The 26,206-nt window shown below is 45.0% G+C and overlaps 1 protein-coding gene across 1 annotated transcript in view; it reads left to right on the forward strand.

The window, feature by feature from the left end:
• Positions 1-26,206, forward strand: part of LOC126997053 (teneurin-m-like) — a 439,194-nt gene that overhangs the window by 79,343 nt on the left and 333,645 nt on the right. The window lies entirely within an intron of this gene.

The following is a 26,206-nucleotide window of genomic DNA, read 5'->3' on the forward strand; positions in this document are numbered from 1 at the left end:
TACTCCGGTCTATTATTATTATCGACGCTAAAATTACCATCATATGCAAAAAGTATCGTTCAACTAATGCCTTCAAGTCAGCATAAACTTTTAAACGTTGCTGGAGAAAACGTTATGTGTGTACGCCTGGAAAACGTTTATCGACACCTCTGAACCAGCCCAAACTAGCCCAATCAGCCGCCCAAACCCGTTCAAATCCGCCCAACCCCCCCCCTCCCCAAGGCCAGTGAACTACCCCCCAACTCCTCAACCACCGCCTCTGACACACTCTAAACCTATCTCCAAGTCCTTCCAGACTCACGCAACCCGACAACCCAACCGAACCTCCAAAAAAGTCTCTCTATACCCCCTCAACCTCCCGCCCAATCCCCCGCCCAGCCTCTCACCCACCTCCTCTAACACACCCAAAATCTACATAAGCTCTCCCAAAGTCAACCGAAAATCCGCCCAAACCCGCCCAAAGTCTCCCAAACCCGCCCAACCGCCCGCCCACCCGCTTGAACACCCGAAAAAGATAGGGAGGGAGGGAGGGCGGCGCAAGACGAACGCGCCATAATGATAAGAACGTATAGCGATCGTTTCCCTAAAATATTCGTACCGTAAGTAGATGTGTAAGTAATGATGTTAGATTTATCCCCCTCGCTGCCCACCACCACCACCACCACCACCGCCACCACTGCCATCCTCCTCTCCTCCTTCACCACCACTACTATCTCCTCCTCCTCCTCCTCCTCCTCCTCCTCCTCCCTCTCTTGGACACTTGCCAACTCTCACATAGGACCCAGTTTTCCTCCTTCTCCCCCCTTTCCCCTCACTCTCACATCTTTACCTCCTACTCTCTCTCTCTCTCTCTCTCTCTCTCTCTCTCTCTCTCTCTCTCTCTCTCTCTCTCTCTCTCTCTCTCTCTCTCTCTCTCTCTCTCTCTCTCATACCGTCTTCTCCCTCCGTGTTTCCTTACGCCCAACTCTTTCTTCGTATCTGCTTCTCCTTCCCCTTTCCGCTTCTCTTCCTTTCATCTTCCTGTTCTCCTTCATTCACTGGTGTCCTCTCGCCCCTCTTGCTCTTGTTTCTCTTATTCTCCTCCTGCCCTTGTGACTGTCTCTATCTATTTGTCTATCTATTTTTGTCAGCTGGTTCGACTGTCCTCTATCTCCCTCTCTCTCTACCTCTCTCTACCTTTTCCTCTCTCCTTAGCCGGCCATCTGTTCTCTCCCTCGAGCTTGCCTTCCCCTCGTTTCGGCTTCTTCGTGTACCATTTTGTCTCCCTTTCGCTCTCTCTTTTTCTCCTTCTCTTACTTTTTTCCCCTCTCCTCCTCCTCCTCCTCCTCCTCCTCCTCGTCCTCGTCGTCTCAACATTTTGCAGGAAATCTACGTCGTCACTTTTGCCGTCGTTTGTTTTCCGTGTGTGTGTGTGTGTGTGTGTGTGAGAGAGAGAGAGAGAGAGAGAGAGAGAGAGAGAGAGAGAGAGAGAGAGAGATTGATGGTACTTTTTTTTTTGCAATTTCAGTGTCATTTGTTGTAATGGAGACAATGCGTCATAGTAATCATAGTTCTCTCTCTCTCTCTCTCTCTCTCTCTCTCTCTCTCTCTCTCTCTCTCTCTCTCTCTCTCTCTCTCTCTCTCTCCACCACCATTCACCACCACCCCCACCACCCCCATCACCACCACCACCCCCACCACCCTTATCACCACCACCCCCACCACCCCTATCACCACCACCACCACCATCAACACCATCATCATAATAAACGATGCGTGTTGACCACTATTATGACACCACCACCATTACCGGCCACGCTCCGACACACACACACACACACACACACACACACACACACACACACACACACACACACACACACACACACACACACTCCCTTCCCCTCCCTTCCCCTTTTCATCCCTGCCTCCCCTCCCCTCCCCCCATCACCATCCCGTGTAAGGTTCCCGACCAGACAGCGACTCACTAGACTTGCGGTTCTACCTGTCTACTCACCACTGGTCAGGTAGGTTCCACCCCTGCACTCTCCCCCTTCCCCTCCCCCACCCTCACCTTTCTCACCTGTCTGCTCCGCCTTGCACACCTGTTAAAAGGACTTCTTACCTCTCACACGTGGGGAAGATGGGCGATACAGGTATGAGATGGTTTAACAGGTATAGTTGGAGGTGGGAGGTGCCTGGTGTGATGGGTGAGGGTCGTGGCTGAAGGTGAGGGGTGTTGCGAGGGGTGCAGTGGGAGGGTGAGCGGGCACGTGGGCGGGGTGAGGGATGGTCCGCGTGGGTGATGAGTTGGGTGACGTGGGTGAAAGTTCGGTGCTTATCGCTTCTTTCTGGCGCGGGTTAATGAATAGGGGAAGGTGACCAGGTGTGTGTGTGTGTGTGTGTGTGTGTGTGTGTGTGTGTGTGTGTGTGTGTGTGTGATGAGGTAAATAGAACAGGTGTATTTTTCCCTCACCTGAGTGGATTTCATCTTTGTTGGTGTTTTATATTTTTACTCGTGCTTTTTTTGTGTTATCCTTTTTTTTTAGTTTACGCTCCTTTTTTTCTCTCTCGCTCTCTATCTCTCCCTCTCTCCCCTCCCTCTCGTGTTTATTTTTAATCTCTGTAATTTGAGACCCGTGTTGTATTAGTTAAGTGCACCGCTCACACACACACACACACACACACACACACACACAGTCGCGTGGCCTAACATGTGCCAGTAATCTCTCTCTCCCTCGGCTGTGTCACCCCCAATCATCATCTTTGTCACCTTTTTATCTGGAAACGGAGGAGGAGGAGGGGGAAGAAGAAGAGGAGGAGGAGGAGGAGGAGGAGGAGAATAGGAGGTATAAAAACGAGGTCGCTTCTTGTCTTATCCACTCTATTCAATTCGATGTCCTCGCTTTCCTGTCTTCCTCCGCCTCCTCCTCCTCCTCCTCCTACTGCTACTACTCCTCCTCCTCCCCCCCCACCCACCCCAGGTCCTCTCCAAGCTTTGTTAGTGTCAGCCTGGACGTCAGATTATCGTGAAAAGCTTTTGTCCGGCGCTCGCGTGGCAAAACAAAGCAGCGGCGGACGCCCAACCCGGCACGGACACATTTGCATGAAAGGTTCTCTGATTTTATACATGACGCCGGACTTCGCGCCTCATTTGGGGCGTGAGGGACGAGTAGGAGGAGGAGCAGGAGGAGGAGCAGGAGGAGAAGGAGGAAGAGATGAATGGGATGTTAGGGGATGAGAGGAGGGAGGAAGAGGAGGGGAAGTAGTAATAGTAGTAATAATGATGGTAATAAAAGGGGGGATGATGGTGAGGAACACACACACACACACACACACACACACACACACACACACACACACACGTTCACACTCTCACACACTAACACACATGCGCATCAAATAACCCCTCGATGAAAAAAAAAGTAAAACAAAAAATATATATACCTCTTCATCACCTATTTCCCCGCCCCTCACCACCACCACCACCACCACCACTGCCATTGTAAATACCATTAACAGCGTGTAAAGCAACGATCAGTCGATACGTCCAAAAATAGATTTAATTAATGTTTCAGAAATGCGATGAACGTACACACTGAATGGACGCATCAGAGCCCCCCCACCTGACCCCCCCTTTCTCTCTCTCTCTCTCTCTCTCTCTCTCTCTCTCTCTCTCTCTCTCTCTCTCTCTCTCTCTCTCTCTCTCTCTCTCTCTCTCTCTCTCTCTCTCTCTCTCTCTCTCCTTTTTATCGGGTTTCCACTTCACCGCCGATGCACCCACAACCCGAGAGAGAGAGAAAGAAATCATCTCGTTATCCTTAACCTTATCTTCTATACGTGTTGAGGGCAGGAAGGGGGAAGGAGGAGGGAGGGGGGCAACTGGGATTGATGGGTAGGGAAGGTAAAGGAAGGTGAATGGTTAGGGTGGGTAAGAGAGAGTGGGTGGGTAGGATGGGTAAGGATGTCCGGGTTAGCAGGATTGGGTAAGGGAGGGCAAATGAGTAAGGTGAGGTAAAGGTGGGTGGGTGGGTAAGGTAGGCTAAGGGGGGGTAGGGAGAGTAAAGGGGCCAGGGGATGAAGGGGGATGAGGAGGGTGGGGTAAGGGAGGATAGATGCGTAGTGTGGGGTAAGGTAGGAAGGGTGGGTGGTTAGTGTGGGGTAAGGGTGGAGAGGGGGGGGTAAGGGCGGTGTGTGTGTGTGTGAGGGCGGGCACGCGCGTAAGACATCAACCTCTCCCTCAGTAACGAGCTTTTGATACCCATTTGCTTCGCCTCTTCTGCGCTGGTTTAGGATTTATTGTCGATATATTACAAGGCGGCGTGATGGCAGGTGGTGGTAGAGGTGGTGGTGATGGTGGTAGAGGTGGTGGTGCTGGTGGTAGAGGTGGTGGTGGTGGTGGTAGAGGTGGTGGTGATGGTGGTAGAGGTGGTGGTGCTGGTGGTGCTCGTGGTTGCGGTAGTGTTGTAAGATCGTGTCAACTTACATATTTTTCTTTCTTTCTAGTTTCTTCTTTATCTTGCACTTCTTGAAATTCTGTTATTCATGTTTCTTGTGATTCTACTTCATTCATCTCTTATACATTTTTCATCTTCTTTCTCTTTATGCCTTCTTTATTTTCTTTTTCTCTTCCTCCTTTTTCTTGTACTTCTTGAAATTCTGTTATTCATGTTTCTTTGTGATTCTACTTCATTCATCTCTTATACATTTTTCATCTTCTTACTCTTTATGCCTTCCTTATTTTCTTTTTCTCTTCCTCCTTTATATTTGTGACTTCTTCAACTTCCGTCTCTCATATTTCTTCTTTATTCCTCTTCCTTCACCTCTTGTGCTTTTTTTTCATCAATTTCTTTCGTTCTCTTTATCCTTTCATTTTCTTTTCCTCGTTTATCTTTCCTCAACTTCTGCCTGTAATTCTCGTTCATTCTTCTCTTAAATTCTTTTCTCAACTTCCATCCTGCTCTTTTTTCCTTCATCCGTTCATCCTATCCTATTTCTCCTTTCTTTTCTGTTTCATCTGCAGATATTTTTCTTATACCTTTCTTCTTTGCTTTTCCTATCTCTCCTTTCCCCTTTAGTGATATGTGATAGCGGTTTGGCACTTCCTTATATGTGCTTTTTCTCTTTTCTTTATATTTTCATCTTCTAATATTACTCTTCCATGCAGCATCACTATTCATTCCCTCTCATCCCCGTACACTTTTCTCCTCCCCAACACGTAACCCAGATACTGCCTCTCCTCCCCATCTCTTCTTCCCTCCCCCTCCTCCTCCTCCTCCTCTTGGACACAGAGAAGGATACACATGGTACCCTAAAAGATCAAATATACATGAAAGTTACGCGCGTGGAAGGAATCTGGTACAGGAGGAGGAGGAGGAGGAGGAGGAGGAAGAGGAGGAGGAGGAGGAATAAGGAGGTTTGTTGTGCTTCCTGATGGACTGCGAGTGTGTATAAACGTTGTGTGTGTTTGTTTATACTCTTGTTGTTGTTGTTGTTGTTGCTGGTGCTGCTCTGGTTAGTAATAGAGGTGGTGATGGTGGTGGTGATGGTGGTGGTGATGGGGGTGGTGGTAATGGTGAATGGTAACTTTATATCGAACGCATTTACTTGTTTTGTCTCCTTCTTTATCCATTCAAGTTGTTTTTGTTTAATGAATTGTCTTGTTTTATGTCACAGGTAAACTTAAGGTGATGCGAATTTGTCATCCATACCTGTTATAACTACTCGTCTGGCACATGTTTTTTTTCTTTTTTCGGCAGTATAACCTCAATAAGAAGGTGACAACAAACAGCTAACAACAGTGATAATAGTTAGTTAGATTGTTAAGTAATTAGTAAGACATTTAATTCAGTACAGTCTAACCTAATCATCGTCTTTGCTGTTACTTTTTTTTCTGTCATTCCTTTGTTTTTCATTGCAGTGTGTTTCAGGCACTCATTTTTATATTCATGTCGCTTTACCATAACAAATAATTGGATAACAACACAGAGAGGGGCAACACAGCGACAACACACACACGCAATACACCAACCAACACACACACACACACACACACACACAAACACACACACGCACCCCCCTTACCCACAAACACGGGCACACGCAACACCTCCCCCACACACACACAACACACCAACCCTCCCCCAACCCCAACACGCAACACACCAACACAGACGCACACACACCCGAGCTTGCGTCACAGCACTAAAACGCGTCGCTCATTTAAATGTAATAAAAAATGGGGACAAACAGATGGGCAGTAAAACAAATGAAGCAGTGACAAATGGGGGGGACGCCGCGTGCAGTACTTTGACAACGCGCCATTTTTTTGCCCCATTAATCAATCGGATAAATTAAACCAGTGATTACTTAGGCCGGAGCGACGACTGGCTGATGCGACAAAACAAATGAGATGTAAATAAAACAACAACAACAACAACAACAACAGCAGCAACAACAGCGCGGACAATGATAAAAGTCAGGAAGATAAACAGCAACACACACACACACACACACACACACACACACACACACACACACGCACATTAAGAGTAACTAAAACTGATACGATCTACATACTCGTCCTCAGTTTATTTATTTTATTTTATTTTTGTTTTTGTTTTCATATTGTTGTCGTTATTCTCGTCGTGGCTTTATGGGACTTTTATTTTTGTTGTTGTTGTTTTGATTGGGCCTTGAATTACAGAGGGAAAAAAAAGGTGTTTATTGTGATTTGAAAGGGACAGGTGCAGGACGCAATTAACCTGGGCATTAGGAGAGCGTTCCAATACTCTACACACTCAATGCTGTATACGATTCAAAGGTTTCTACAATGATACGTAAACACACACACACACACACACACACACACACACACACACACACACACACACACACACACTCACACGTACACACACACCTTTACTCTTTTGTTTTCTTTCTTTTCCTCTAGTTTACCTCACCTTTCTTCTCTATCCCTTTCCTCCTCCCTTCTCTCCCCTCACTCCACTTCTCTCTCCTTTTCCCTCTTTATCCCCCCCCACCCCACACACACACACACAGAAACAGACACACATACACGGAGAGGTATAGGGAAAGAGTGAGAGAGAGAGAGAGGGCTGGGGGAGAGTGAGGGAGGGGTGCGTGGGTGAGGGGGGGTGAAGGGGGCTTGAAAACAGAATATAACAGCAGTATCTAGGCAAATGATGACTAGTTTAATGTTACAAAAATTTATGCATCGTGGGAAATGTTTTCGCCACTAAAAACATGAAGTAAAATTGCTCTCGGATTTATGTTACGTTTCAACCTGCCGGATATAACTCAGAATAAGAGCAAACAAAGCTTTCATCAAAATAAATTCCGGATCCTCTTCCCCAAAATAAAATAATGTGGATGTGTGTGTGGGAGGGAGAGGGTGTGTGTGTGTGGGAGGGGACGGGCGTGTGTGTGTGTGTGTGTGGGTGGGTGTTTTTCGTGTTTGTTTCTGTTTGGCATTGTTTGTATATGTGTGTTTTTGTGTCTGTTTCTTTTACATGCCAATTCGTTTATTCCGCCTTGTTTTTATATCTTCAATGCTGTTATTTTCGTTATTTATCTTCCTCTATTCGTTTTTCATAATCTATTTCCTCCGTTTTTTATTAGTTTTTTCCTTGTTAGTCTTCTATTCGTTTTTTTTATCATTTATTTCTTCTATACCTTTATTATCTTCGTCTTCTTCTTCTTCTTCTTCTGTCTTTCATCTTTCTTTCACATCGCGTTCAAGCTTATAAAAGGGTCACACATTATCCTCCCTCTCTCCCTTCTTTCTTCTCACTCTCCTGTCCTTGCCCTTCCTTCCTCCTTTCCCTCCCTTTCATCCACCTTACACTCTTCCTCCTCCTTCCATCTCTTCCTCCCTCCTTTCCTCGCTCCTGTCCTTCCCATCCTCCCTCCCTTCCCTCCATTCCATCTTCCTTTCATTCTTCCTCTCCCTCTCTCCCTCCCTCCTCCCTCCCTCCACGGTGTAATATTCTCTCATTGTCACGTGCGGAGGAAGAAAACAAGATACATCACCAAATATTTTTCAGGCGTCAATCTTTTCCTCACACCATTAACTTGACCCGGCGAGAGAGAGAGAGAGAGAGAGAGAGATTATAGAGCTATTTTTGCTACTGACGAAGTTTATTGCATGTCCTCGTTAGTGTGTTTGTTTGTTTGTTTTGCCTGGTCTCTGTGTGTGTGTGTGTGTGTGTGTGTGTGTGTGTGTGTTACGCGTGTTGCTGTGCGAGAATTTGTTCACTTTAATCGTTTTGTAATGTATACTCTCTCTCTCTCTCTCTCTCTCTCTCTCTCTCTCTCTCTCTCTCTCTCTCTCTCTCTCTCTCTCTTTCTTAAACACACACACACACACACACACACACACACACACACACACACATCGTTAGGCAATGCAGTTCAAGTTGCTAGCCTAAGAATATATCCCTTCCCCCTCCTCCCTCTCCCTCTTTCTCTCCCCTCCCCTAGTGTCATCCCCTCTGCCTCCTTACCTCCTCTTCTCCTTCACCCTCTCCCTCTCCCTTACCTCCCTTACCCTCCTCGCTTCCCTCCTCATTCTCCTTCCCCCTCATCTCCCCTCGTCTACCCTCCCTTCCCCTCCTTCTCGACCTCAGACAAAATAGCAAAAGCGATTCACGAGCCTCCTGATTATATTTGAACTGCAAACATTTACCACTTCTATTTAGACACCGCGGGCGAGGGGGGGGGGGTAAGGGGGGAGAGAGAGAGAGAGAGAGAGAGAGAGAGAGAGAGAGAGAGTCGTAGTTTAGAATTATCATCCCCCTTCCGCCATCAGTCTAAAAGGACGAGAATGAAGAGGAGAAGAAGAAAAAGAAGAAGAAGAAGAAGAGGTGGGGGAGGAGGGAGAAATTAGAGGCTGAGTATTAGTTCGCAAAGTAAACAAAAATTCATAAAAAATGACGTGTTGCACAATGATTGCAAGCAAGCAGATGGTCTCCTTGTGTGTGCGTGTGTATGTTTGTGTGTTTGTATTTGTTTAATCTTCGCCTTCTTCCTCCTTCCCTGCCTTCTTCCATTTCTCTAATATCCTCCTTTCATCCTTTTGCTCCTTCCTCTTTTCTCTTCCTTTCCTAACTTGCCTCTTCATTTTCTTCGTTTAACCTTTTCTTTACTTTTCTTTCTCTCTTTCCTATATCTTGGTCTTTCCTCATGTCTTTTTCTCCTCTTTTTATCCTCTCCCTTTTTCCTCTTTCCTCCTTCCTTTCCTAACTTGCCTTTTCATTTTCTTCGTTTAATCTTTTCTTACTTTTCCTTCTCTCTTTCCTATCTTGGTCCTCCCTCATGTCTTTTTCTCCTCCTTTTATCCTTTCCCTTTTTCCTCTTTCCTCCTTTGTTTCCCTAACATAACCATTTTTCCATTCTCCTTCTTTTCCTCCTCCCATTCATTCTTAACCTTCTCTTCCTCCTCCTCTTCTTCCTGTCTTCTTCCTTCTACCTCCTGCTTCCTCCTATCCCTTCCCCTCCCTCCTACCATACTTTCTTTACCTCCGCCTCCGTCATTTCCGTGTCTCCTTTCCCTCCCTTCTCCCTCCCTCCTTCCGTACCTCCCTTCCTCTACCTTCTACCTCCTCCTATCCCTTCCCTTCCCTCCTACCATACTTTCTTTACCTCGCCCTCCGTCATTTCCGTGTCTCCTCTCCACCCTCCTCTCTAACTCCCTTCCCCTTCCCTCCTTCCTTTTCCTCTCCCCCTCCCTTCCTCCCTCCCTCCCTCTCCATTCCGCCAGGTCATCAGTTTTCAAAGGAGACATAACTTCGCCCATTTATTTTCGGCCACGCTTCTCCCCGCACATCGCCAAGACTCGTAGCATTTCGTGGCCTCCGTAAGCTCAGGTGGGAAAAATAGATGTACCTGTGATCCATGTTAATGATTTCACGGAGTTCCCTTTTTCACCTTTACCCTTCTCTCCGTCCTTCATTAATGTTTCTTTTTTTTAGCTTTTTAGTCTCTTCCTCCTCCTCCTCCTCCTCCCTCTTCCTCCCGTTCTATATGTGTCTATCTATCACCTCTTTCTCCTTTCTCCTTTCTTCTTCAGCGTTTGTCTTCTCATCTTGTTTCCTCTAAATCTCACTCTCTCTCCTTCTTCCTCCTCTTCTCTCCACGTTTTCCCCTCTTCCCTTCTTCTCTTCCTTCATTCTCTTTCTTTTCCGTTTCCTTCCTCATTCCTATTCCCTTCATTGGTCACTTCCTTCCTCTTCTTCCTTCTCCTCTTCCTCCTCTTCTCTCCACGTTTTCCCCTCTTCCTTTCTTCTCTTCCTTCATTCTCTTTCTTTTCCGTTTCCTTCCTCATTCCTATTCCCTTCATTGGTCACTTCTTTCCTCTTCTTCCTTCTCCTCTTCCTTCCCTCTTCTTCCACGTCTTTTACCCCTTTTACTCCTCCTTCCACTTTCCTATTCCCTTCATTCGCCTCTTCCTTCCTCCTCCTCTTCCTTCTTCTCTTCCTTCTCCCCTTCCTTCCCCATCATTCCCGATCCTTCCACTTTCGCCTGTTCCTGCCCTTCTTCTCTTCCTTCCTCATCTTTCCAACTCATTCCCGCTCGTTCCACCTTCTTTTTCCCTTCATTCGCCACTTCCTTCCTCCTTTTCTCCCTTCCCTTCCTTCCCCCCCATTCCCGCCTTCCCCAATCAAGCGTAACTTTCCCGTCAGCCGCCACTGTCCGTCACAATTCTCAAACTATATCCTCCTCCTCCTCTTCCTCTGCTCATGGTGGTGGTGATGGTGGTGGAGGATGTGGAGTTGAGATCGCCACGTATACAGATAGTATTAACGAAGTATTTAGAAAGTTTAACGGATGCATAACTTTTTTAGGGCAACAAATCGAACAGAAAAGAGTTAGGTTAGGTAAGTAATGTAATGGTTATGGGGTATGCTTGTGTGATGATGGAAGGGAGGGGGGGGGGGGCGCACACACACACACACACACACACACACACACACAAGCACACGCACACTCCCCTCCCCTCTCCCCTTACACACATACACACTGATTTCCACTCCTTCCCCCCTTTCCACCTTAACACCCACCCCAACACACACTGACCCCTCCCCCCCTTCCCCATCCCCCCTTTACACACATACACACACAAGCACACACCGACCTCACCACCCCCATCCCCACCGCACCCCTTACACATACACGCATTCACACACATACACACACTCACACACACTAAAGAAAACAAGCAATTCAACCCGGCCATTCCTCACCATTAGTCGGACAAGTTCCTGAGAGAGAGAGAGCAGAGGCAGCTTGCGGGCGCGGGAACTGTGTGTAGCAAGCCAATCCAACTTGACCCGAGACAAAACCCAACTTAGACAGGTGATCATAAACTTACCTGGCCGAAATTGGCTCCACGACTAACTCAGGTGAGGTACATCCACTCCTGAGAGAGAGAGAGAGAGAGAGAGAGAGAGAGAGAGAGTAAAATTTGTAAGAAAGGATGAAGAAAGCGTGGACATAATGGGAGGTCTTTTAGCGAGGTTAAGTTAGAGAGAGAGAGAGAGAGAGAGAGAGAGAGAGAGAGAGAGCATAATTGATTAGAATATGATGAAGCAAACGCATAATTCACGGACTTCATACATATAGTTAGGTTAGGTTAGGTTAAGTTGCGAGAGAGGAAAAGAAACATCATGCAAAACAGAGACAAGACAGAAACAATTTATGATCATAGATAAACACAGATAAAGAGAACATAATATTGACGCAAAGTTTACAAAAGAGAACGAGATACATCCGTGCAATCAGAGAAACAGACAGACACAGATAAATTATAAGCACAGATAAACACTGAGGGGACATAATATTGACCCAGACTTCCTCAACCAAGCTACGCAAACCACACGTGTAGACTTTAAAAATGAAGTTATTGTTGGTGATGGCTGAAGAACAAGCTAACGTCGTAACATGTGTCTTCTCTATATCGGGGTAGGGGCGGGCGGGGCCGTGTGTGTGAGTATCAAATGTCGGGCGGGATTGGAAGAAGTTATTTTTATCATTATTGTTTATGTTTTCATGTTGCTCCACCTTGCTTAGTCATACCCGAAGAAGGAGGACGAGAAGGATGAGGAGTGGAGAAGGAGGAGGAGGAGGAGGAGGAGGAGGAGGTTGTAGAGTTCAGGTGTATTTCCCATCTACATTACTACTTTATAATGATGTAAGTAATTTGATGGTAGTAAAAGTAAATATAATAATACTAATTTTAATACCATAAATACCACCACTACCATTACTACTGCTGCTGTTACTACTACTACTGCTACTACTACTACTACTACTACTACTACTACCACCACCACTACCACTACTACTACGATGACTACTACTACCACCACCGTTAGCACCATATATTTCCAGCACCTCGTTCTACAGTCCCTGAAGGAGGTAGACAAGAGTGAGGAGGAGCCCGGGGCGGTATGTCACAGCAGAGACATTTTAGGAAAGACTGAAAAATGGTTATGGGAAGGAAGAAGAAGGAGGGACACGCCAGCCCGCCCAAGGCCCTTCACTCTTGTAGAAATAGCGTTAGTAGTCCGATATTGAACCGCGGGCGAACGTAGCCGAGCCAAGTCTCATAGAAATAGCGTCGGTAGCCCAAATTCTTCTTCAGTGGACATGCCAGACACTCCAATACTTAGAAATAGCCCCCCTAGATAAGAGTGTAGCCTTGTTATAGAACCCAGCCTGCCCAACTCATAAAGAAATAGTGTTTTAAGCCAATATTTATATGCGAAAGGAATCCAAGCCAGTCTCTCTACCCAAAACTTCTCCGACTGATGTTGTATTTTCAGTACCCAAGATGGAAGTCGTTTTAGACCCCAGCCAGTCCAACTCTTGAAGAAATGGTGTTTTTAAGTCAATATTTAACTGCGAAAGGGATCTAAGTCAGTCTCATTCCAAGGCTCCTTAGAATAATGTTTTGTTTTAGTATTCAGCAGCTTATGAAACTCGCACCAACCCAACTCTTGTTAAAATATTTACCGTAGAAATAGTCTTTGTAGCCCAACACCTGGAAGCTCTCGACAGGCACTAGTACGGGAAAGCACCGTTAACGCGAGGAAATAGCTTCGTTACCCAATATTTAGTCGTGTAGCGGAACCAGTGAATTCAACTCTTAGAAATACCTCCTGTAGCCCCAATGTTTAGTTATGTAGGAGGGTTCAGTCAGCCCAATATTTAGTCGTGTGGGAGGGTCAGTTATTCCAGCTCTTAGAAATAACATCCCCAACCCAGTATTTTTTTTTTTTTAACAAAGGAGACGGCTCAAGGGCAACAAAAAGAGTGTAGAAAAAAAGCCCGCTACTTACCGCTCCCACAACAGACATAAGTAAAGAGTGGCCAAAAGAGAGGTCAATTTCTAGTGGAGAGGTGTCTTTTAGGTGTCATTTAGTGGTGTGGGAAGGTCCAGTCAGTCCAACTTAGAAATAGCCTCCAAAGCCCAATATTTAGCGGTGTAGAAGGGTCTCATCAGCCTAACTCGCCTCGAAGTAGCGGCCGCAGCCCAACATTTAGCGCTGTCAGTTTAAAGGCTCGACTTCGGCTCCTGGAATTCACCGCCCCAACTCCCTATCGGCGACCAGCACGCCGCCGCCAGTTTTATGTGATTCCTCGACGTCTCGGGCCTTTTTTGACGTTTTAAAAGCGCTAAGTCACAGAAAGTTGCTGATAACACACACACACACACACACACACACACACACCGGCCTCTCGTATACTAAAAATGACTAGACTTGGCGGTGGCGGTGGCGGTGACGGCGGCGGCGGTGGCGTGGTGATGTGGAGTAACATTTCACGAACCAGAGTTGTAAGTCGGACCTGCCGCGTCAGCTCACCAAATGGACGACCCAGGAGAGAGAGAGAGAGAGACCGCAAAAGTCTGCCAACACAGTCTTTTGCTATTCCGCGCGTAGAATCCAAAAGGTCCGCCAGTGATCTATATTCCCGCTCGCCTGCGTCCGCTCGGGTCATGAATCTGATTACCTTCCCCCCTCCCCTCCTCCTCCTCTTCCTCTTCCTCTTCCTCCTCGTCCTTTTCATCCTATCCTCACTTTTCTATTCTCAACCATTTCTCTTTACCGCCTTTACACTCTCTCTCTCTCTCTCTCTCTCTCTCTCTCTCTCTCTCTCTCTCTCTCTCTCTCTCTCTCTCTCTCTCTCTCTCTCTCTCTCTCTCTCTCTCTCTCTCTCTCTCTCTCTCTTTATGGATTTTTCACAACCTACAGAACACCTGATTGCCTCCACCTGCCTCCTGCATACCTGAGCCCGCGTGTGTGTGTGTGTGTGTGTGTGTGTGTGTGTTGATGGTCAAGGCAAACGGAGAGAAAGAAGAGAAAAGAGGATAGGTCGAAATAGAGAGTGTTGGTAAAGCTGTAGAAATAGAAGGGTGATGGTAAGAAAGGGGGAGAAATACTGGAATGAGGGGAAGGAAAGAAGCAAGGAGAGAAGGAGGGAAAGGAGCAGGAGGAGGACAAGGATTACTAAAAGAAAAGTTAGTGCAAATGATAAGGAAGAGGATATGTGGGAAGTCGGAGGAGGAACGAAAGAGAAAAAAAAAGAGAGGTTAGTGAGCGGTAGAATGCAGGAAAAGCGGGCGAGGGGAGAAGATAAGAAAAATAAGTGAGACGGAGAAACGGAGATCCAGCGAGACGTGTAGGCGAAGAAATACAAATAGAGAAATGACGAGACATATAAACGAAGAAGTAATCAGGTCACCAACAACTACCTCACCTGAAAAAGACAGAAAGACCAAAGAGTACTTACAAGATAACCCACAACTACCACACATAGAAGAGACAGACACGAAATACCTCAGAACAAATATACAGACGCCAGACAAACACACGAAACGAAGGGAAGGAAGGGCAGGACACAGCTTCCCTTTAGTGAGTCCTATTGTCGTCGCCGTGGAAGGACGTGTGTCGCGCATCGCACCATTGATCGCCGCTGGAGTGCTCGTGGGTGGAAGGAATTAACGAGCGCGAAGGTGGTTGGCGCGAGGCTGTTAGCGTCGTAATAATAAGCGGGAACGGTAATGGCGGGAAAAAATAACGCGATGGACGGAAGTGGAGGCGCCGTTTCATTAGTCGAAGGGAGTAATGATGTTTTTTTTGTAACGGTTTGATTCTGCTTTTGTCTTTGTTGTTTTCTTGTTTTGTTTTATTGTTGTTTATATTGTATTTCTGTGTTTTATTTTATTTTCTTATGTTTCTTTTTCCACTCCTCCTCCTCCTCCTCTTCTTTTTCCTTCTCTTCCTTCTATTATTTTTTTATGGTTCTTGTTCTCTTTTTTTCTTCTGCTTTCTCGTTTTTTGTTGCTGTTTTTATTCCTTCTTTTATTTTTCTTTATTTCATCTTTTCTTATCTAATGTTCTTGCATTTCTTTTTCTTTTTTTACCCTCCTCCTCCACAACCCACTCAATCTTCTCTTCTTCCTCCCTCCTCTCCTCCCCTTCCTCCTCCTCCTCCTCCTCCTCCTCCTCCTCCGCCTGGTGTTGTTTAGGTCTTCCTGAGTCGTTGGCTTCTTGGACTCAGATAACCAACAACCAAATTGGAAAAGTCAAACCGAACTCGCTTCCTCTTGATGTCAAACCGGAGCTCCTTTTCCTCCTCCTCCTCCTCCTCCTCCTCTTCTTCCTTCTCCTCCTCTTCCTTCGTTCGAGAGCATGATACCAAACCTTATTATAAGTTAAAGAGAGAAGGCGTTCAGGATTACCGGCTGAGAGAGAGAGAGAGAGAGAGAGAGAGAGAGAGAGAGAGATGAAAACTAGCGATGAAAGGAAGGAAGGAAGGTAGGAAGGTAGGAAAGGACGGTGTTTAAAATGAAAAATGAATGCTCTCTCTCTCTCTCTCTCTCTCTCTCTCTCTCTCTCTCTCTCTCTCTCTCTCTCTCTCTCTCTCTCTCTCTCTCTCTCTCTCTCTCTCTCTCTCTCTCTCTCTCTCTCTCTCTCTCTCTCTCTCTCTCTCTCTCTCTTCTTTTTAATCTTCGTCCCTTTCTTCATTCCTTCCACTTTCCTTTTTATTTCTATTGCTGTCATCATTGTCATCCCTCCTCCTCCTCCTCCTCCTCCTCCTCCTCCTCCTGCATTAACAAGTCTTCCTCTTTGATCGCACGCTCGAGGAGGCTTTACTTGAACAAATGGCAAGGAAGAAGCAAGTAACGCGTGTGTGCCTTTAAAGTTACCTGCCAAAGACTACCTGTGTGTGTGTGTGTGCGTGTGTTTGTGTGTGTGTGTGTGCGTGTGTGCGTGATTTTCTTTTCATATTCTCCGGGAAAGTAATTGCCTTCTCCTCCTCCTCCTCCCTTCTCTTCTCCGTCCTCTTCCTCTTTCTTGTCGTCTTTGTTATCGTGTGCCTCCTCTTCCTTTCTCTTCTGCTCTCCCTCCTCCTCATCTTCCTCCTCCTCCTCCTTGTCTTTTTCTTCCTCCTCGCTGTCGTCTTCATTTTCGTTGTCTTTCCCGATATCCTCCGCCTCCTTCTCCCCCAGTTCCTCCTCCTCCTCCTCCTCCTCCTCCTCAGTGATGCTATGCTCCGATAACTAGTATTGGTATTCTGATCTCCTCCTCCAATTATTGAAGATTTACAAACCTCCTTCTCCTTTACGAATCCGGGAGGTTTCCGGAAAATATTTGGGCTCTCTATTATGGGCTCGGATCCCTCGTCGGGCCAACCTAATCCTCCTTAAGGGTCTCCGAATCCATAGGGGAAAGAATAGCGTTTGAATATTTTTCCTTCCTCCCGTGTGTGTGTGTGTGTGTGTGTGTGTGTGTGTGTGTGTGTGTGTGTTTATAATTAAGCTAGAGTTTCCATGTTTCTTGGTTTTATTATTTTATTCATTTTTCTAACTTTACATAATTGTCTTTTTTTTTCTTTTATGTCTTTTTCGTGCGATTTTCCTTTATTTTAAGATTTCTTCAATATTTTTTTTTTCGGGGAATTGGTTTTGATATTTCTCTCTCCTTCTTCCATATTTTCTTCCTTTTCTCATTTTCTTCTTCCTCTCGTTTTCTTTTCCGATTTTTCCCTCTTTTGCTTTAGTCTTCCTGTCTCTTAACTTTCTTGCCCCCTCTCTCTCTCTCTCTCTCTCTCTCTCTCTCTCTCTCTCTCTCTCTCTCTCTCTCTCTCTCTCTCTCTCTCTCTCTCTCTCTCTCTCTCTCTCTCTCTCTCTCTCTCTCTCTCTCTCTCTCTCTCTCTCTCTCTCTCTCTCTCTCTCTCTCTCTCTCTCTCTCTCTCTCTCTCTTCTTTGTCTATTTGCTATCTTCTCCATTTTCTTCTTATCTATAATCTCTGGCACGATGAACACTGCCTTTCTCCTCTTCCTCCTCCTCCTCCTCCTCCTCCTCCTCCTCCCACCCTCTTTTTATCGCCATTCTTCTCCGCCTCTTCCATCTCTCTCGTCGTCCACAGTGTCGCTTCTGACAAATCTTTTATCTTATTCATGCGATCCACGGACGTTTGACGAGGAATTGACATCAACAAACTTTCGATTAGCAGAAGACGGGTCAATTCTCATACAAGTCTAACAAGTTTTTTTTTCTCTCTCCCTCCCTCCTATTCACCTCACTTTTATCTCCTTTTTATCTCCTGCTTAAATTACGCCACTTTCCTGTTTTGAATTTATCTTTTATTATTCTTTTCTGGCTCGTTATTTTTTTCCTGAATTTTCACTGCCTAGCTTTTTTTTCCCCTTTTTAGTCAGGGGGTAAAGGACAAGCAGGTTATATATTTCTTGCTTAAATCGCGCCACTTAACTGTATATGATGTTATCTTTAATATTTGCTCTGGGTTACTATTTTCTTACCTGGATTTTCACTACCCATTTTTTTTTTCTTTTCCGTCTGAATGTAATGGACAGTCAGGTGGGAAGAGAACATGAAAGGGAGATTAATGTATACTCTTATTGCCTGGGAGAGTGAGGAGAATGAAGAGTAAAGGAAGGAAGGACGGAAGGAAGAGTGGAAGAAGGAGAGGAAGCATCTTAGGAGGGAAGCAAGGGAGGAGAAATGGAGCATATAATGGAGAGAAAAGTAAAGGGCTTGAAGGAGGGAAGGGAAGAAGGAAATGATAATTGGAAGAAGGAAGAATTGCAAGAGCTAACTAATTAAGCTGAAGTATGGAAGAATGGAGATAAAAACAAAGAAAAAAGGAAAGATGGAAAGAAGTAAAAGAGTGAAGAGAACAGGCCCGTAAGGAGAGAACGAAGGAAGAAGGGAACAAAGCAGTAAAGAAAGGAACCAACTAATAAAAATGAAGTATGAAAGAAGAACGGGAATGATGGAAGGAGGTAAAGGAAAGACGAATAAAGGCTTGCAAGGAGAGAATGGAGGAAGAAGAGAGGAACAAAGCAGGGAAGAAAGGAAGAATAATCAGTGGAAACGAAGGAGAGCAGGCAAGGTAAAAAGGAAGGAGAGAAGGTGGAAGAGGAGGAGGAGGAGGAGAGAAGGAAGGGTAGGAGGTGAGGCAGAAGTCAATATATATGTGTTTAAGGAATTTTGATATGAGAGTTTTGAGACTAATTCATTGTTTTAGATGAGTAGCAATTTGTGAGGATTTGTCGGCCATTAAAAGGAAGAGGAGAAGGAGGAGGAGGAGGAGGACAATTAAAAAGAAAGAGGAAATGGAAAAAGATGAAGAAGGAAAATCAAGACCACAAGAAGGAAGAGGAGAAGGAGGAGGAGGAGGAGGACAATTAAGAAGAAAAAGGAAATGGAAAAAGATGAAGAAGGAAAATCAAGACCACAAGAAGGAAGATGGGAAGAAGCAGGAGGATAAAATTATGTAAAAGGAGCAAGAGGAGGAGGAGGAGGAGGAGGAAAAGGAGGAGAAATATGACAACGATGATGATAATGAGGAATGTAATAAGTTATTCAGGATAATGACAATGAAGATGACAGTGAGATGGAGGAGGAGGAGGAGGAGGAGGAAGAGAAAGAGAAAGAAAAAGAAAAAGAAAGAAAGAAAGAAAGAAAGAAAGAAAGAAAGAAAGAAAGAAGAAGAAGAAGAAGAAGAAGAAGAAGAAGAGAAAGAGAAAGAAAGAAAAGAAGAAGGAGAATAAGAAAAGAACAAGAAAGAAAGAAAGAAAGAAAGAAGTAAAATCACAACAGCATAGTAAGAATTAGAAGGAAAGAAGTAGATAGAGGGAAAGAGAAAAAAGAAAGAAAAGAAGAGAAGGAAATGAGAATGAAAAAAATTGATAAAGGAAAACAGGAAAAAAGTAAATAAGCAAAAGGAGAATAAAAAGAAAACACAAAAAAATGATACGAAGAAGAAAACCGAAAAACAAAAAAAACAAAGACCAACAAAAAGTATGAATATGTATGAGCAACAACATTCTGGATTCACTTAAACATATACGGCTGCGGCAAAAGTATGAGATCTAAAGTGAATGTAATATGAATAAAGAGAATGAGGTTTGGGTTCCCTCCTTCCACAGAATTTACCCCCAAACGCTCATCTCCATGTGTAAATATGTATACTCTGAACGGCAGGTTATCACGTATGCATACATGAATACACACACACACACACACACACACACACACACACACACACAAACACATTCTCGCTCTCTTTCCTCCTCCTCTTCTATTTCCTCCTTTTCTCCATTCTATTTCCATCTCCCTCCATTCGATTTCATTACTTCTCTCAGTTTCTTTCTCTCTTTCTCTCTCTCCCCACATCTTCACCTTCCCTTTTTCCTCCTTCTCTCTCCCTTTCTACTTTGTAACAATGGTCCTTCCTTTTCCTTCTCCTCTTCTTCCCTTCTCCCGTTTCCACTCAATTTTCTCCTTTCTCTCTCCCCTCAGACTTCGTTTCCTTTCCTTTTACCTCTTTCTCTGTCTTTATGATTCTCTCTCTCTCTCTCTCTCTCTCTCTCTCTCTCTCTCTCTCTCTCTCTCTCTCTCTCTCTCTCTCTCTCTCTCTCTCTCTCTCTCTCTCTCTCTCTCTCTCTCTCTCTCTCTCTCTCTCTCTCTCTCTCTCTCTCTCTCAATCATTTCAGATAGCTTATTTTTTCTCTTTTTATGGTATTTTCTCCTCTCCTTTGACATCTCTTCTTCTATGTCATTTCCACTTATTCATTTTTACTTTTTCCGTTTTTTTGTCATTCTTTAATATTTTCCTTTTCCCTTCCCGTCACTATCTTTCTTTGTTTTTATTCTCTCTCTCTCTCTCTCTCTCTCTCTCTCTCTCTCTCTCTCTCTCTCTCTCTCTCTCTCTCTCTCTCTCTCTCTCTCTCTCTCTCTCTCTCTCTCTCTCTCTCTCTCTCTCTGCCAAACGCCTTCCATAATGCAAACGTCAATTTAAGTTTGGTTTTTAGTTTTTCCCTTTCCGTTTCTGTTCCGTTAGGCCCAAGAGGTTTTTTTTATGGGGGTGAGGATTTTTTTGAACGAGGAAGGGAGAGGCCTAGACTGTATTCTTTTTTTCTTTATTTCCACTGGTTGCGCGTAAGGGGAGAGGAGGGATGGAGGGAGGGAAGGGTGGTAGGGGAATAAGGGGAAAAGAGGATGAGGTGTTGTGGGGCGTGTATACCTTGGTTTCTTACACTTGTTGATTTGTTTTGGTGGTGGTGGTGGTGATGGTGGTGGTGGTGGTGTGGTGGTTTTGGTGGTGGTGGTGGTGGTGATATCGGTATTGTAATTGTTTTTCTTCATTTTCTTCCTCTCGTTTTATATTCTCTCACTCCTATTTATCATGTTTGTGTTTGTTTTACCGTTTTCTGATTATCGTCATCCTCATTTTTATTTATCACTTTTTTTTCTCTTGTCCTCTCTTCTACCCAGCATATCAACGAAAATTATTATATCAAAGTAAAAACGGAAAATAAGGATAAATCAAGTTGGGACTCCTGAAAATAGCACAAGTGTATTATATGCATTTATCGTCTTGTCGGGCTTGTATTTATATCTATACCATCAACTCAATTTATAACAGATTCATAACGTTCTCTCGTTTTACTCACTCGCATTATCATCATTAAACCAAAGAAGGACATTTCGTAATAGCAGGTGACTGAAGATGGAAGATTCAAGACTTCGCGCCTACATCTCAAGCAAAGTATACAGATTTGCATTTTGAAGTCTTGCAAACTCTAGCTCAGCCTGACGTAACGCGAGCAGACGTGCATCTCAAAAGAACTATGAAGCAGGAGAAAGTAAAGAAGAAAAATAACGGAGCTTACTCTCGCGTCTCTCCCCAAAGTATACAGATAAGCATTTTGAAGTCTCATACACGCCGGCTCAGCTTGACGTAACCGAAACAAACAAGCATGTCCAAAGAACTAAAAAAAGGCGAGGAAGAAGATGAAGAAACGTCAAGGTGTCACATCTCCGTAAATATCACGTCTGCAGTTTGAAGCCGCTCACCCTGGCTTGGCGTGGTTTGCTTGAAGGACGCACTTGGCGGGCTAATGCGTGGAGCTCCAAGCCACAATAAGCCGCGTCGCTGATGCTCGCTAAGCCCCCCAGCGCCCCGCTAAGCCCGGCTGGTGCGGCTTGGCGTCCTCTCCTTAAAGTGGGTCTTGTTGCCTCGCGAGCAGGGCCGCGAATCTTTGACAAACACGGCGGTCTTTGAGGTGGGCGGGTATTAGTCCGGTCTTATAGCGGCGTGAGAGTGGCGAGGGATGGAGTGCAGGAGTGAGTGAAGGAGGAAAAGAAAGTGCTGGGTAAAGAGGGTTGAAGAAGAGTATGACCGTGAAAAATGGATGGAGGAGTGAACGAGTGAAGAAGAGTGAAGTTGGTATTAAAGTAGGTTAGAATGATAGATGGAGAGATAGATTGATTGACTGATTGATTGATAGATAATTAGAGAGACAGAGATAGAGAAAGAGAGAGACAGACAGACAGACAGACAGGCAAGCACACAAACAGACTGATAAAGAGACAGGCACAGAAACAGGCAGACAGACAAGCACACACACACACACACACACACACACACACACACACACACACACACACACACACACTAACCCCCCCACCTCCACCCTACCCCCACCCCACCCCACCCAGCACACACCTGGAGACGAATGTTTGACTCCGCCACCTAGCGACCAAACACTACACTACTGTTTGCACTACTTTACCTTGCAGTGCTATTAAGTGCTATTAGGAAGAGTGACAGAACCTCCCCCCCCTCCCCTTGACCATCCACCTCCCCCCTCCCCTCTCCCCTCGAATTCCCGCAGCTCCACCTAACTTCCTCCTAAGTGACTTAATTCCTCACTCAACTTGGAGGGAAAAACACCAACATATATTTTAATCCTGACTCATTCCTCTCACTCACTCGCACGCTCACTCGCTCACTCACTTTTCCACTCTCACTTTCTCTCCGTTTATCCAAGCCTAAAGAGAATGTGAGAGAGAGCTAGAGAAAAGAGCTTGAGTGAAAATAAGGACTAGGGAACTTAGCGTTAGAGAGACAGAGAGAATGAGAGATGTAGTCGTAGTTGTTGTAGTAGTAGTAGTAGTAGTAGTAGTAGTGGTAATAGTAGTGGTTAAGTAGTAGTAGCAGTAATAGTAGTAGTGAAGAAAGAATAAGCGTAATAAGAGAAACAGCAAGGGTAACTGTAGTGTTGGTAGTAGTAATAGTAGTAGTAGTAGTAGTAATAGTAGTAGCAGCAGGAGCAGCAGTAATCGTATTTTTGCAGCACTTAATGATTTACTTTTTACTTTATCATTCATGTTAATTAATTCCGCCTTTTTTGCCTCTGGGTTCTTGACTCGCTGCGTTTTGCAAATGTGATACACGCTCCTGATTTATGCGCTCTCTCTCTCTCTCTCTCTCTCTCTCTCTCTCTCTCTCTCTCTCTCTCTCTCTCTCTCTCTCTCTCTCTCTCTCTCTCTCTCTCTCTCTCTCTCTCTCTCTCTCTCTCTCTCTCTCTCTCTCTCTCTCTCTCTCTCTCTCTCTCTCTCTCTCTCACTCTCTCTCTCTCTCTCTCTCTCTCTCTCTCACTCTCACTCACTGTCCCACCTCTCTTCCACTCACTCTCTCCTCCTCTCTCCCTCTCTCTCAGTCACTACTAACTCGCCTTCTCATTATCTTCGTAACCTGATCAGCCGGGGAACAAGTTGATGCTGTAGCTCCCGCCTTAACTAACTTTACAAGTCCCTAATTTCCTGACTTACTAACTTGAAGACCAATTTGGCATCTTACGAACCTGCAAATTTGACAAGTTGCAAATGCGGTAACTTGCAAATGCTTCTTCCTGCTGCTCCTTCTGCTCCTCCTCCTCCTTCTTCTCCGTCTCCGCTTCCTTCTTCCTTTTCTTTTTTTCTTCTTTTTCGTTTTTTTTTTTTTCGTCCTCTATTTCTTTTTTTTCTTTCTTCTTTTTCTTCTTCTTCTTCTTTTTCTTTTTCTTCTTCTTTTTCTTTTGGATATACGCTTTACTTTTGTTTTATTTATTTCTCCTCCTTTCGTTTTCTCGTCCACGCTCAAGGGAGGGAGATAAGAGTGTTTTCATTGTTTTGTTTTTATTTATTTCCATGTGTTTATGTTTAATTGCCTCACGTGTCTCCTTTGTATATTATTATTTGTGTATGTTTTAACTTCATTATCTTCCCAGTACACAAACTTTTTTTTATGTATGTGTGTGTATGTATTTGTTTGTTTTGGTCTGCGTCTGTGTGTTTTACGCCATATCACTGCCAAAGTAAACACCAACACAAACAAACAAACAAACAAACAAACACACAAACAAACGGAACATACTAACAAAACTCATCATGCTATTAATTCGAACTCACGCTCCAGAGAAATGATGAGAGAGAGAGAGAGAGTCATAAAAAAAAACGCCCATGAATATTCGTTTTAATGCAGGCGCCGGTCACACGCTACGGTACATTCGGCCGGCAGTATTCCATCAATTATTTTCTACGCAATTAAGAAGCCCTATTTCCCCTCACTCCCCCGTCCCCTCACAATTACGCCGGATTAGCCAATTTCATGCACCGGCGCTGTATATCTTGCCTTCCAATGTGTTTTGCTCCCCCCCCCCCCACCCCCACCCCTCACGCACCCTTCTCCCTTCCCACCCCTACCCTCCTGCTCCTCCTCCCTTATCTTCATTCCCTCCCTCTACACTTGCTCACCTACTCTCCTTGTTCGTCCCCTTAGCTCTTTCACTTTTATGTTTCCTTATTTTGTCATTCACTCCGCCCGTTTCATTCTCCTTTTCAGACATTTTTTCAGCTGCTTTCGTTACCAATCCTCTCTCTCTCTCTCTCCCTTACTCTTTCACTTCACCCACTTCCTTCCCTCCAGCCTTTCAACTAATTTTCTTACCATTTATTTCTCCTCTTCCTGTTGTAACTCCCTTATTCTTTTCCTCCACTCATTTCTTTCTCCTCCACGGCTTTTAGTTTATATCCTTTCCTTACCATTCCCCTTTCTTCCTTCTACTTCTTTCCTCCTTTCTTTCCGTTATTTTTCATTTCACCAACATTACTATCTCCTCTTCCTCTATCTCTTTCCTTTCTCTTCCTTTTTCCATACCCACCATCCTTACTCTTCCACTCACCACTTACACCCCCTTCCCTACACTTCTTCACACACCTCCACATTTTCCCCATCAACACTTTCGCACGTCCCCCATTCCTTCCTCTTTCCCACCTCCCTTAACCCTTTCTATTCCCCCATACATTCCACACTCACGCACTCTCAAACTATTTCCTCTCACACCCACCCACTCACTCCCTCTCCCCCTTTTTTGACTCTCACATACTCACTCACTCACTCTCAAACTATTTCCTCACACCCACTCATTCACTCACTTACTCTCCCCCTTCTTTCACTCTCACATACTCTCATTCACTCACTCTCAAACTATTTCCTCACACCCACTCATTCACTCACTCACTCTCCCCCTTCTTTCACTCTCACATACTCTCATTCACTCACTCTCAAACTATTTCCTCACACCCACTCACTTACTCACTCTCCCCTTTCTTTCACTCTCACATACTCTCATTCACTCACTCTCAAATTATTTCCTTTCACACGCACTCACTCACTCACTCTCTCCCTCCTTTCACTCTCACATACTCACTCATTCACTCACTCTCAAACTATTTCCTCACACACCCACTCACTTACTCACTCTCCCCTTTCTTTCACTCTCACATACTCACTCATTCACTCACTCTCAAACTATTTCCTCACACCCACTCACTCACTCACTCTCTCCCTTCTTTCACTCTCACATACTCACTCACTCACTTTCACTAACACACCTTGCCTCTACCCTTTGCATCTGTATCAATGTCACCTGCAAATTACCTCCATATTTGTAAGTGGAGGAAAAAATATTGCAGCGTTACACGGGGGAAAAAAAGAGGCGAGAGTCGATCGGTCGGCGGCGTTATCATTTGTTTTGTTTTGTTTTGCAGTGTTGCGCGCGTGTAGATATTTGTGTTGTTCTTTATATGGCGATCAGGCCGGGACGTTTTCCATGAGCTGCGTTGTGTTGTTGTGTGTTGCCGTGTGTTGCGTTGTGTACTAGTGTGTTCTGTGTTGTTAGAATAGACTGTGTTACTTTGTGTTGATATTATATAGTAAATAAGTGTAAGAAAGGAGGGAGGTAAAATGAAGGAGGAAAGAAAGGTGTGAGAGAGAGAGAGAGAGAGAGAGAGAGAGAGAGAGAGAGAGAGAGAGAGAGAGAGAGAGAGAGAGAGAGAGAGAGACACTAGACTAATACGGCAAATTTATGAATGTAGAGAGAGAGTGAGGGGAAGAAATAATAGGAGAGAAACTAGAAACAGGAGGGACATGGGGAGAGAGAAAATATGCAGGGGGGAGAAGGAGGGAAACAGAGAGTGAGAGAATAATAGGAGAAACGGAGGGAAATGGAGAGGGAGTGGAGGGAGGGAGAAAGAAGAGGGACATTGGAATATAGATAGGATGGGAAAGGGGACAGTGAGGGAGGGAGGAAGGGAAGGAGGGTGGACAGGGAGGAAATAGAGGGAGAGACAGATGAGGCGGAGGGAGAGAAGGGAGAGAAGGAACAAATAAAAGAGGTGTATGGAGGAGGGAAGTAAAGGAGAGAATAAGTGCCTGGAGAGAGAAGGAGAGAGAGAGAGAGAGAGAGAGAGAGAGAGAGAGAGAGAGAGAAATTGAATGAGAGAGAATGAGAGAGAATGAGGGAGAACGAGAGAGAATGAGAGTGAGAGAGTGAGAGTGAAAG

Source organism: Eriocheir sinensis, chromosome 11 (assembly GCF_024679095.1).
Source record: "Eriocheir sinensis breed Jianghai 21 chromosome 11, ASM2467909v1, whole genome shotgun sequence".
NCBI classification, from domain to species: Eukaryota; Metazoa; Arthropoda; class Malacostraca; order Decapoda; family Varunidae; genus Eriocheir; species Eriocheir sinensis.